This window comes from Papaver somniferum, chromosome 3 (genome assembly GCF_003573695.1).
Source record: "Papaver somniferum cultivar HN1 chromosome 3, ASM357369v1, whole genome shotgun sequence".
Lineage (NCBI taxonomy): Eukaryota > Viridiplantae > Streptophyta > Magnoliopsida > Ranunculales > Papaveraceae > Papaver > Papaver somniferum.
Genome location: NC_039360.1, coordinates 179348816 through 179360941, shown reverse-complemented (window position 1 = coordinate 179360941; position 12126 = coordinate 179348816).

Here is a 12126-nt window from a genome sequence, read left to right as displayed (position 1 = left end):
ATCATAAAAGCGAAGCTAAATGCATTCATCAAGGAGTTTATAAAGATACAAGATAACCCCTATAATATTCCACGGCCGCACTCCCCACAAAGATATGGCAATTAAGCGCAAGTTCAAAAGAACTCTCCCCATTTAATGTCATTCCCGAAAGAACAACAAGAGCGACCTTAATCGAAAGAAAAGAAGGATTTCTTTAGACATAACAAATCACATACAAGTATGAATTTGAATCCAAAAAGTTCAATTAAATTAACCACAAGAGAACCCATAATTAATTTAATCGACAAATGCTCAAACATAAGTGAACTTATGGAGACTTAAAAAATACAATTAGATTAATCACAAGAGAACCCATAATTAATCTAATTGAAATACACAACCAAATTAATCACAAAAGTAATCAATTTAATTGGTCATGCTCGACGTAAGAAAACTTTAGGAGCAACAACTAAGTAACCAAACAAGATGATTAACTTAGTTGAAAATGCTCGACATAAAGTACCTCACGGAACAACAACATGGCTAATCAAAAATAATCAACTTGGTTGTTTAATGCTCAACATAAGACACTTTACGAAGCATCACAGTAATACATAAAATATGGATCAGGGAAGATCAATTACTGCGGAATACACAAGGATTCATTCTATTTTCCATAACTATTTGCACAATAACATACAATAGACATAATCCTTGCAAACAAAAGATTTTAACCTATCTTTCATCAATAATTGACAATATAGGCTTAACTTTTGTATTTGTCAAAAGTACGTTCATTCTTTTATCAATACATGCATATCGACTTATGAAAGACTTTATTTTGACAAGATATAGGATGGTCAAGTTCACGGGCGTAAACACACACATCCCATAACAATATTACAATATATAAAACCATAAAGATTAATACTGCAAAATCATCTTCCAAACAAATTTAGAATTTAAACCAATAAATCTAAAAACATGAAGATGAAAATGTTGGACATAGCTATGTGTAATCACAATAATGGCTATTACAAACTCTAGTTATTCTTCTAATCAAAAACAAGAAAATAGAAGATTTACTAGGAAAACAGAACACAAATTTCTCATCTTCATCCTCATCGGAGATACTCCAAGATGCTTGATTGTGTTCAATTCTTCCTTGAGCTCGGGAAACTTCGTTGCAACCAAAGACAATTATTCTTGGACACACTTCACCCTTGAATCGACCTTACACACACCCTTATGAATTTTTTGAAGAAGACTCAAAGTGGTAGGGTCACAATCGTTAAGTGAAGCATCTCTTTGTCTTTTGTACACATTTTCCCTTATGCAGCTAAAGGTACACGGATGAACCAGTTTGGGAACCCCGAGAGAGTTGCCAATCGAAACAAGACCACGATCATGGAAAATTTGTCCAATCAAGCAAGGATAGCCTAACATCTTGATGGGTGAAGTCATCGAAATCATTTGATAAATGATAAAACCACAAATATCGAGACTTTGAATATCCGATTCAAGGGAATAAACTAATTTCGCAAACTCATGATTCCACCAAGAATTCTCAATTGTGGAGGGACAAATATTGGGGATACCAAGTTTCCCAAATGCCAACAACGGGATACTAAGATCATTAGTAGGAAACTTCCCTTGATTCCAATTTACCTTCTTGCCACAAATCCCAAGAGAGATTTCATCACATGATGGACGTTCTTCACTTGGTCTAGGAAGACGCACGTTTCCCAACGGAATGTTGGTAATCTTTGAAATTAATTCTCTATCAACAATAAACCTTTCTCTATTTATCATGGATTTGAATTCCATCTTATTAATATCAACATCATGAATGTTGGCATAGAAAATTCTTGTGAGAGAATCAAAACCTTGACCATTACCATCAAAGATATTTCCAAGCTTGAATTTTTTGAAGCAAGCTAAATCCTCTTCATGCCCACTAGAGAAATCCAATTTCTTTTCTAGGATAAAACCTTTAGATGAAATCTTTTCAAAAATTCTAGCACAAGAATCATCCACGAACCTAATCATAAGAGAATTTTGGTCACAATGAACATCCATGCTAGAGGTATTTGAGTTTTTGGAGCTCCTTTTTGAGCCCTTAGAATTCATCATGAGATCTAAGAAATTGAAAGGGACAAGAGGAATTTACTTACTTGGAGTGAAACTTGAATACCCTTTCTTTCAATTCTCCAAGATGGCTTCAATGGAGAAAAACACACAAAACCCTAGAGGTTCACGTACGCGGACGGGTGATGAAGAAGAGGGTGCGCGAACTTCTTCTTTATAAGACCAAAGATGGGCTTGGAACCGTTTATGAACCGTGACCCACACAAGGAAAGTGGGATTTTCTTAGCCATTTGCACATCAAAGGCTATGCATCCCGTGACAACACACTTTTGAGAGAGACGATGGATGCAGTAGAAAGCTTTATTTGGTATTCTAAAAGAGAATATCAAAACTGTACACAACTCAAACATTTCTTGCCCCATTTTAAGATATATACAAATGGGGTGGTGCCAGGCTTGTTACCAAGAGGCATAATGTGCAGAAAAATTCTCATGCAATATTTCTGGTTGATATGTGTGAACAGTCCCCGTGACAAAATCAACGTAATGATGATAATCCGGGCAGTCAGAGCTTTCTATCCTTCGTTTAATCTGGCTAGAAGGAAATTTTTTTCCGAATTCTAGGTTGTACAATATTATTCGATGGTTTATCATGTACAAAACCTTTTTCGGAAGGATTCTTAGACTTAACAGAATTAAGTTTTTCTAAGAGATTAAAAACGCCTTCGAAAGCTCTAAATAGATCGTTATCAATTGATCCATTATGGTAGTATTCCTCAAAGAGATCAAGAGTTAATCTAGTGAGAGTCCATATCCTTATTTTTATTTTTTACTTTAGATTGGATCTCATCATCTAAATTTTCCTTTTTAGATGAAATGAGATTATCATGTAAACCCGGAGGTTTTAACAATAATAATCCTTGAGCAATCTTTAAGGACTTCTGGCGTGCGTTACAGATGTCACGAGCAAGTTTTCCAAAGAAATTTCCCATGGGAAAATTTATAAGGAACGGACAAATACAAACTTATTAGGTTTAGAGTGTTTGCCTGCTCTAATACCAATTGAAAAAGCGGGGGTACAACAACCACACCCAACAATTCGATTAACAATCTGTATGGACAAACTCCAATATACTTTATAGAGAATCAACTAGACAGTCAGATTCAATCTAGATAAAAAGTAAATCAAAGAGTTTATATCTCAATCTCTCGATTTGATCTTTACTCAAGCAAATAGAAATCTGCGAGTCTTTATCAAAGAGAGATAACTTGGATGGTACCAAAGACCAATATCCAAGTGTCAATCAATTTAAATCAACAACCAAAAGGTCAGATATTCTAATTGATTGAACAACACACAACCTGTGATATTTCAATTATATAACAAAGTATAATGCGGAAAAGAAATAACACAGACACCAGAATTTTGTTAACGAGGAAAACGCAAATACAGAAAAACCCTGGGACCTAGTTCAGATTGAACACACACTGTATTAAGCCGCTACAGACACTAGCCTACTCCAAATTAACTTCGGTCTGGACTGTAGTTGAACCCCAATCCATCTCACACTGATCCAAGGTAAAGTTATGCTCCTACGCCTCTGATTCCAGCAGGATGCTACGTACTTGATTCCCTTAGCTGATCTCACGCACAACTAAGAGTTGCTACGACCCAAAGTCGAAGACTTTAATAAACAAATCTGTATCACACAGAAAAGTCTACGGTAATAGAAAAATCCGTCTTCCACGAATATACCTACGAGTTTTGTTCCGTCTTTTGATAAATCAAGGTGAACATGAACCAATCAATAAACCGGTCTTATATTCCCGAAGAACAACCTAGTATTATTGATCACCTCACAATAATCTTAATCGACGCAGCGAAAAAAGATATTGTGGAATCACAAACGATGAGATGAAATGTTTGTGATTACTTTTATATCTTGCCTATCGGAGATATAAATCTCGAGCCAATTATTACAATCGTACTCGTAACGATAGAAGATGCAAGATCAGATCGCACAACTACAAGAAAAGTAGTATCAGTCTGGCTTCACAATCCCAATGAAGTCGTTAACCTGGTTTAGAAGAAGAAGCCGAAGGTTAAAGGAGAATCGACTCTAGCTATGCAACTAGTATCACACGTAAGGTATGGGGATTAGGTTTCCCAGTTGCTAGAGTTCTCCCTTATATAGTTTTCAAATCAGGGTTTGCAATCAATGTTAGCTTGGTAACAAAGCATTCAATATTCACCGTTAGATGAAAACCTGATTAGATTCAAGCTAATATTTTTCAACCTTTGGATCGAAAACTTAGCCTGTTACACACAAATGAAATGTCCAATTTTGGGTTTACGAACCGTTCCCAAACATTAACATTTGTTGTTTCAACAATAGTTAACCAAATGGTTAGCCATATGATTACTTTTATATCAACCATATTCTTCTTCACCATAACTAGTTCAAATGACTCAAATGAACCAGTTAGAAAGTTGTTCAATTGCTTAAATCTTATGTAACTACACAAGACACAATCGAAGCAAAAACAGTTTGATTTACTCGAATCAGTTCATGAACTTTATAGCCACGGTTTGCAAAAGCATTCCTTAGTTTAAATAAACATAAGTTCAAGAACAACCGGTTTTAGATATAACCTGCTCAAGTTCGCGGACTGGGTTCGCGGACTTAAGCTCATGGAAGGAGTTCACAAATTCCAGCAGTAATTCTCGGGTCGAGAACTTCCGCCAGTTCGCGGATTGAGTTCGCGGACTTGGCTCACGCCACTTCTATTTCTCTTGATCAACAAAGTTCGCAAACTTTGGTTCAAGGAATAAGGACTTACACATATATGTGTTTCCACAACAATGCTTATATCCTACCAATGGTTATATAATCTAAACTCTCTTTTCAATTATTGAAACATTCTCAGAGGACGGATATAGACGTTATTCACAGACCATTTTTCGTCAAAGCAATTTTCAAAGTGATTGAAACATAACATGACTTTCGTCACTAGGTAAAGATGAATTCGGCTAAAGCGAAAGCTAACCAACACATATTTCGAGAAATAGATAGGCGAGATAAACTCGGCTCGAAATAGCAAATGTGCATAATGAAAGTCTATATATCAAAACGACTTTTGTCTCAAGAGTAGGAGATAGAATAAATAGACTTTTGAGTGACAGATAAGTTCAAGTCTCCACATACCTTTTAGTCGATGAAGATCCACCAGTTCCTTGAGTAGTCCTTCGTCTTGTATGATGATTGTCATGGAGTTCTTGAGATCAACTACACTTTCTATCCTAGTCCGAGACCTTTAGCTATGTAGGCTATAAATCAAGACTTATAGTTTTGATCACTAACATTGACAAACATGCTTGAGATAACAACGCATGCGAGTTCGACCGAGCAATGCTCTAACAGAGAGAAAAAGGTAGGTTCCCTAGTCAAACACAACCCAACCCTAGAGAAGTTCAGAAGTAGGCGCAAAACCATCACATCAGTTGAATTCAGTTAGAACCATTAGGAGTGGCAGAGTAGTATACAATCAGGTAACCATGCTCGATAGTGAGCATACTGTAGTACACCCCTCAGGACCATCCATAGTTGAGGGGACTGATAAAATCTCTGATGATGCCAATTCGGTTCCTGAGAGGCCCTATTTTATACCTAGAGCCCCATTTCCACAGCTACCAGTACCAACAAAGAGTGAATCCAACTTTAATGACATTTTGGAGGTTTTTAAAAGTTACCATAAACCTTCTGTTATTAGAAGCAATTAGGCAGCTACCGGCTTATGCCAAGTTTCTTAAAGATATGTGTACGCGAAAGCGAAAGCTTAGTGTCCCTAAAAAAGCTTTTTTAGCTATTCATGTAAGTTCGATCATTCAGAACCCTACAACTCCTAAGTATAAAGACCCAGGTGCACCTACCATTGCTCGCACGATAGGAAAACACAGGGTAGAAAGAGCTTTGCTAGACTTAGGATCTAGTGTAAACTTACTTCCGTACCATGTGTACTTACATCTAGGACTTGGTGAATTGAAACCTACCAAGATAACACTGCAGTTAGCTAATAGGTCTGTTAAAATTCCACGTGGAGTGATAGAAGGTGTTCTTATTGAGGTCGACAAGTTTATTTATCATGTGGACTTCGTGGTCTTAGATACCCAACCTGTCCCTGACCCAGAGAACCAGATACATGTGATTTTAGGTCGCCCATTTTTATCTACTTCTAATGCGATCATTAACTGTCGAAATGATATCATGAATCTATCCTTTGGTAATATGACTATTGAGTTGAATATATTTAATATCAACAAACTACATTCTGAGCTAGATGACACGTGCATTGAAGAGGTTAACATGATAGGAACCTTAGTTCAGGAGTCATTACCAAACATCGTTTCGGAAGATCCATTAGAGAGTTGTATGTCCCATTTTAGCCTAGACTTCGATGACGATAGCAACATTGAACAAGTAAATTCTCTGTTGGATTCTATTCCTGTGTTATATACTGATAAATGGAAAGCTAGGTTCGAACCATTACTAGCTTTTGAGTCGACCTTAATCCCTTGTTTAGAAGAGACTCCTAAGATGGATCCTAAATATGCATTTTTAGGCCCATCTGAAACTTAGCATGTGATTATAGCTTCTGATCAGGAAAGTAGGCCAGAAATCGTGATTCAAGACAATAAGGAAACTTTAAGGTTGGCCATGGAGGATATAAAACATATAAGTCCTACAGTTTGTATGCCTCAAATGAAATTAGAGGATGAACCACCTGATTACAACTTAGAGAAAGCAATTGACCTTTTTCAGGAACACGATGGTCTAGAAATTGGGAATATTGTGACTAGTCTATCTAGAGACACCCAAAATTCTAAGTTTGGGGGTAGTGATCGTCAAGTTTCCCCATTAGAAGTCCCTAACTTGGGAATCGAGCCTAGTGTGCCTGAAGTATTACCTGAGTCTCTTCCGACTCCACAACCTGATCCTCCTGATATTGTCCGGGAGAAAATCCAGGAATTAGAAACCCATAGTTCAGTAGAATCTGTTTGTCAAGACACTCATATGAAGCCCAAGTGGGCACCACGGAAAAAACCAGTTGTCTTGCAGGAAACCTTGGATGAGGATATGCTCTGTATGTTCATTTTTATGATTTGGTGCAGTTGTCTCATAATTGTGGCAGTTTTATTTGGTATTGTTGATCCACAATTATTTCGACTATTGATATATGATTTAAAAGGTAATTAGCCATTTTTATGGTATATGACGTCTGGCTGAAGACTTTAAACTTAGCACTTCTTGGGAGGTAACGCATGCTCATGCAACACAGTAATATCTTTCCTTATCTCTTTTGCTTCAAGTGTTAACAGTTTCTCCTTGTTCATGCTTTTAATTTCATCTTTATAACATTGAGGACAATGTTAAATTTAAGTTTAGGGGTATGGAAGAAACTTTTTAGTTGCATTATTAAACTCCAGAGCTTAGAAACTTATGCTTATTAAGAATGACACTAACCAATCTAAATGGATGGAAGCATCTTGGTCGTAGGAGTTGAGGAACCAATCTGATTAGATGGAAACATCTAAAGAGTCTATTCATAAAAGCACAGAGCTCAGGTGTTAGAAATAACATGGTAGTTTCGCCATATCTCGTTGAGTCCTTTTCACTTCTATTTTATTTTGTTTTCTTTAAAATATGTTTCTCTAAGTGATTAGGTGGGGCTCACGATTCAAGTTGTTACCACTGCTACGGTGAAATAGAGTAATTGAGATACAAAAAAAAAAAAAAAGTGAAAAAAGTGAAAAAAAACAAACAAACAAAAAAAACGTGAAAAAAAGAAAGAAATTGAGACCATACCATCAGACCAAACAGAATAAAGTGTTCAATAAAATCGACCGCTGGTTCCCTTGTATATGCCAGACGAGTTGATCTAGAATTAGGATTATCGACCACTGGTTCCCTTGTATATGTCAGTTGTGTTGATATTAATTAGACTAGTATCTCAGTCCATTAGGATAGGTTCATTTTGGCAGTGGCCTTCAGACAGATATGAGAAACATCGTTCATCTAGTCAACATCAAAACCATATATGTTTTTCTATATCCATCTTCTTAAGCTATCCATGTGATTTGTTGACTCCGGATATTGATGTCCATAGTGCGACTATCTGAGTAGAACTCTGTCACTTATATATGAATTTTAGTATGCTTGAGTGCAAACTCGTGTACATCAATTGGAATTTCACATAAGGGTACTTCCTCCTGTAGCCAATAAGTATGCCAACCAAGGAGATTTTTTAGTGCCTTCCAAGGTTCTGCGTAGATAGATAGGGTCTGGAATATAAAGGTTTTGTGGGTACACCTCTGGTAAACCCTCCCGAGACTATAACTCGGCCACTTAGGGGCTTAAAGGCTTATTGCATACGCTAAATGCAATCGACGATGCCTGCGACAGTGAGTTAGGATTTTATTTTATTTTTGCTCGAGGACTAGCAATTAATAAGTTTGGTGGTATTTGATAGACGCATTTATGTGTCTATTTTCATCTTGATTTTCTATATTGTTAGTACCCATTTTTTACTTATTATGGTGTTTTATGTGTTTGTAGGTATTTTTGGGCAATAAATGTTTTTGGAGAAATCAACTCGAAAAGTTGTTAAAGGCGCCTGGAGGACACCTACTATTCGGACTCTCAGTTTGGATAAGGGGCACATCAATTACTAAGGGGCATCAATCTACTATCAGCACCCCTACTCTGGTTAGGGGGTAACCCTTCTTCAACATTTGAAACGTAAGTTTTGGAGGGAAAGTATTACACGCTACTGGCAGTTTGGATTCGAGTTTTGAAGCTTTTGCGAAGAGATTCAATCATCGATTATGATTTATTTAGGCCTGTTAATGCTAAACAGGTCTGGTATAGCCCTTTACTCCGACTAAATTGAGTTAGGTATCGATCGGAAGCCAAACAGGGGAGAAAACTATTTACGGAAACAGGGAAAGATTTGGTCGATGTTTCGTTGGATTTTCTCAACTGTTGGATTTGGTACTAGTTGTAACAACACAACAAGATTGCTACGCGTGCTAGAATTGAGAGAAAATAGGAGTTGTCGACAAGTCTAGGAAAGATATTCTCGGCATTGTTTTGATTTATCTTTGGTAGTTACGTGCAATGGGAGAAGGTATAATCTTCATGGATTCGTATCTTCCAGATTTTGGAAGTTCATCACCATCAAAAGACGCGTTAACAGAGGTGGCAGAGTTATTATCGTACCTTGGCAGAGAAGAAAGGGATGAAATAAACCTAAGATATTCGAGGACCTGTGGGCTGTATAAAGGTTGTGTCGACTCACAAAAAGGGGTCGAGTAGTTTTGGGAAGTAGGGTCGAGCTCGGAGTCGAAGAACAAAAGTGCAGGCGATTTCTGCAAGTTTCAGGGAGAAGAAAGACGAAGAAGAAGTAAACCAGAAAACAACACCTAAAAATAGTCGCAGAAACTGTTGCCTTTTCCTTTAAACTCAATAACTTTTGTAACAAATTTCGCAACAATTAACTCAAGTTCGTTACAGTCCTGTTAAGGTTTCTCTGTAACAGTGGGTGTTGTAACAATTATATTTGTTACAAAACACACTGTTTTATACCTTTTATTCAATAAAACACCTTTTTGAGCCATGAATCAATATTTTGAGATCTTGTTTACCATGATGAGCTAATTCCCTCGTGACCAAGGAAATGGATGAAGCTACTTACGCATGATTGATGGTAACTATTTTATTTTCTCTAGTTTTATTATATAATTCACTTAGTCACTGCTTCTGCAGAGTTTCAAATTGTTTCCATGATTTTCCTAATTATTTGTCATTCAATTTGATAGGTTATGCTTTGTTAAAATAATCTATGCTTAGGGTTTACAAGTAATATTTGAGAATCTGTCTGATAATCTATGCTTAGGGTTTACAAGTAATATTTGAGAATCTGTCTGATTTTAGTGAGTTAAGATAAAAAGAGGACTTAAAAGTTAATTAGAGTTTTGAAATCCTTATAAATCAATCATGAGTAGTAGCGGAATCCGAAGTCTTGGTTATTTCTAAAACTTGATATCACTTTCAATTAGTTTTCTTTGTTTTTAGCATTAGAAATTAGTCTGAAACCAAAATCTCTACAAGTCTTTAACGAACCACTTTTCTTACCACTATAAAAATTACATCATTATACCGTGTACTTAATTGTGTCAGGTGAGGCACTAAAATCATCCTTACTTCGGGAAAGTTCTTCTTGTAGACGTTTTATCACAATGAAACTACCTCCTTTTTCGCGAATACTAAAATCCTGGTAAGGCGTTAATGAGATCTTTGCTTTCATTTGTATCTCTGTCTTAGCAGCTTTCGTGCTAGATCTTTGTAATATGTGAAGTGAACAAGTATAAGTTGGTTATAGTATAAGCTGATGATTGATATGAAAAACGTGAAATAGTTGTGTAAGTGACAAGATTATTCAAAAAACTGTAAGTGTTGGGTATGTTCTCCAATTTGGTTAGTCATAGAAATGCCAATTTATAATGCAAATTCTCACTTGTAATTCGTCAATTTTTATGTGTCTAAAAGAACTATAATTCATGAAATGATTGTATGCTGCTAGTTTTTCAGAATGCAGGGAACTTGATTTTAATTTCCAAATGAACTGAAGAAGCTGCTTTTTTTTTACAGGGGAATTGGTGGTTTTGACCAGGTCAAACTTGGTTTTTGACCGGTCAAAACCACTATTTTTATGATGTTGCAAAAATTTCGCATCCGCAATAAGCCTGTTTGTAGCTGTTGCGACCATCTAGTTCGCAACTGTTTCGAGTTGTTGCAACTTTTTGACATTGCAACAGTTTGAAACTGTTGCAACCAAAAATTTGTAACGACAACGTAGCCATTGCGAAAAATTGCAACATCGACTTTCGTAACAAAGATGAATTGTTGCGACCCCACTTTATAATTGCCAGTTACCGTAGCTAATCACTAAATTTGGTGTAGCTCGCAATGCTTGCAGAATGCAGGCCTAACTTCTTATCTAGTCTAGAGTAGCCTCACCAGAAATATAATAGGTCATGTTAGTTTTGTTTATTTATTTATGTGTTTAGAGATTTTGTTTTCTTGTCTTTCCCTGTAAGGGGTAAGCCTTCTGAGTTGTAAAAATGTTTCAATTTTGGTGATTAATGCAATTTTAATTAAGCAAAACAAAAGCGATGCTTGCAAGAAGCAGGGAGTTTTTCACAAGCTAATTGAACCCATAATGCAAACCCATATCTTTCTACCAAGATTTCTTCATGCAAGTCCTCAGCTAGATCAACTTCTACTGACACCCGAGCAAAAATACCATATTGTTGATTCAAAGTGTTAAACACTAGCGGTTTCAAAAAAAAAAGTGTTTTCTTTCTCCAATATTCATAGCCTAAGTCATGATCTAATCCAAACTTGAGCAAGTGTTTGATACTTCTTTTTAGTTCTAAAGTTTGGTATCCAAGTATGAAGATGGATCATATCATGTGTTAAATGAATTGTTTCACGTAAGCGAATACGATAAGCATCAGTTTTAGTCTTCATCGAAAACTTAAAGAAGAAAAAACTTCTTCCTAATGAAGACGAGCTTCATCAAATGTATGTAGGCCAAAAGAGCTTGAGCTGGTTGAACATTTATTTTAAGAGGTACATACCTATTTGGAAGTGTTAACCTTCCAATCAAACAGTTCTTGCAATCTTCTACCCTCTTTTGATATTCATCTTTTGAAATCCTGATAGATATGATAGTATCGTCCAAACTGATGGATATGATACTATCGTCCAAACAAGGTTTAGGAAGTTGAGAAACATAAACATCGTGGCAGGGACTCAAGTGAATGGAAGCAAAGCTAGGTTTAGTAGTTGAAACGCTAGTATTATCAGCAGTCCGAGTACTAACAACATTAAGACAAAATTCAATGGACATATAACAGAAGCCATTGTCAAAGGATCAAAGAAAGACACCCCAGAATCGGCAAAAAAACTTCCTTCAAAATCGAAACTCATATATTGAA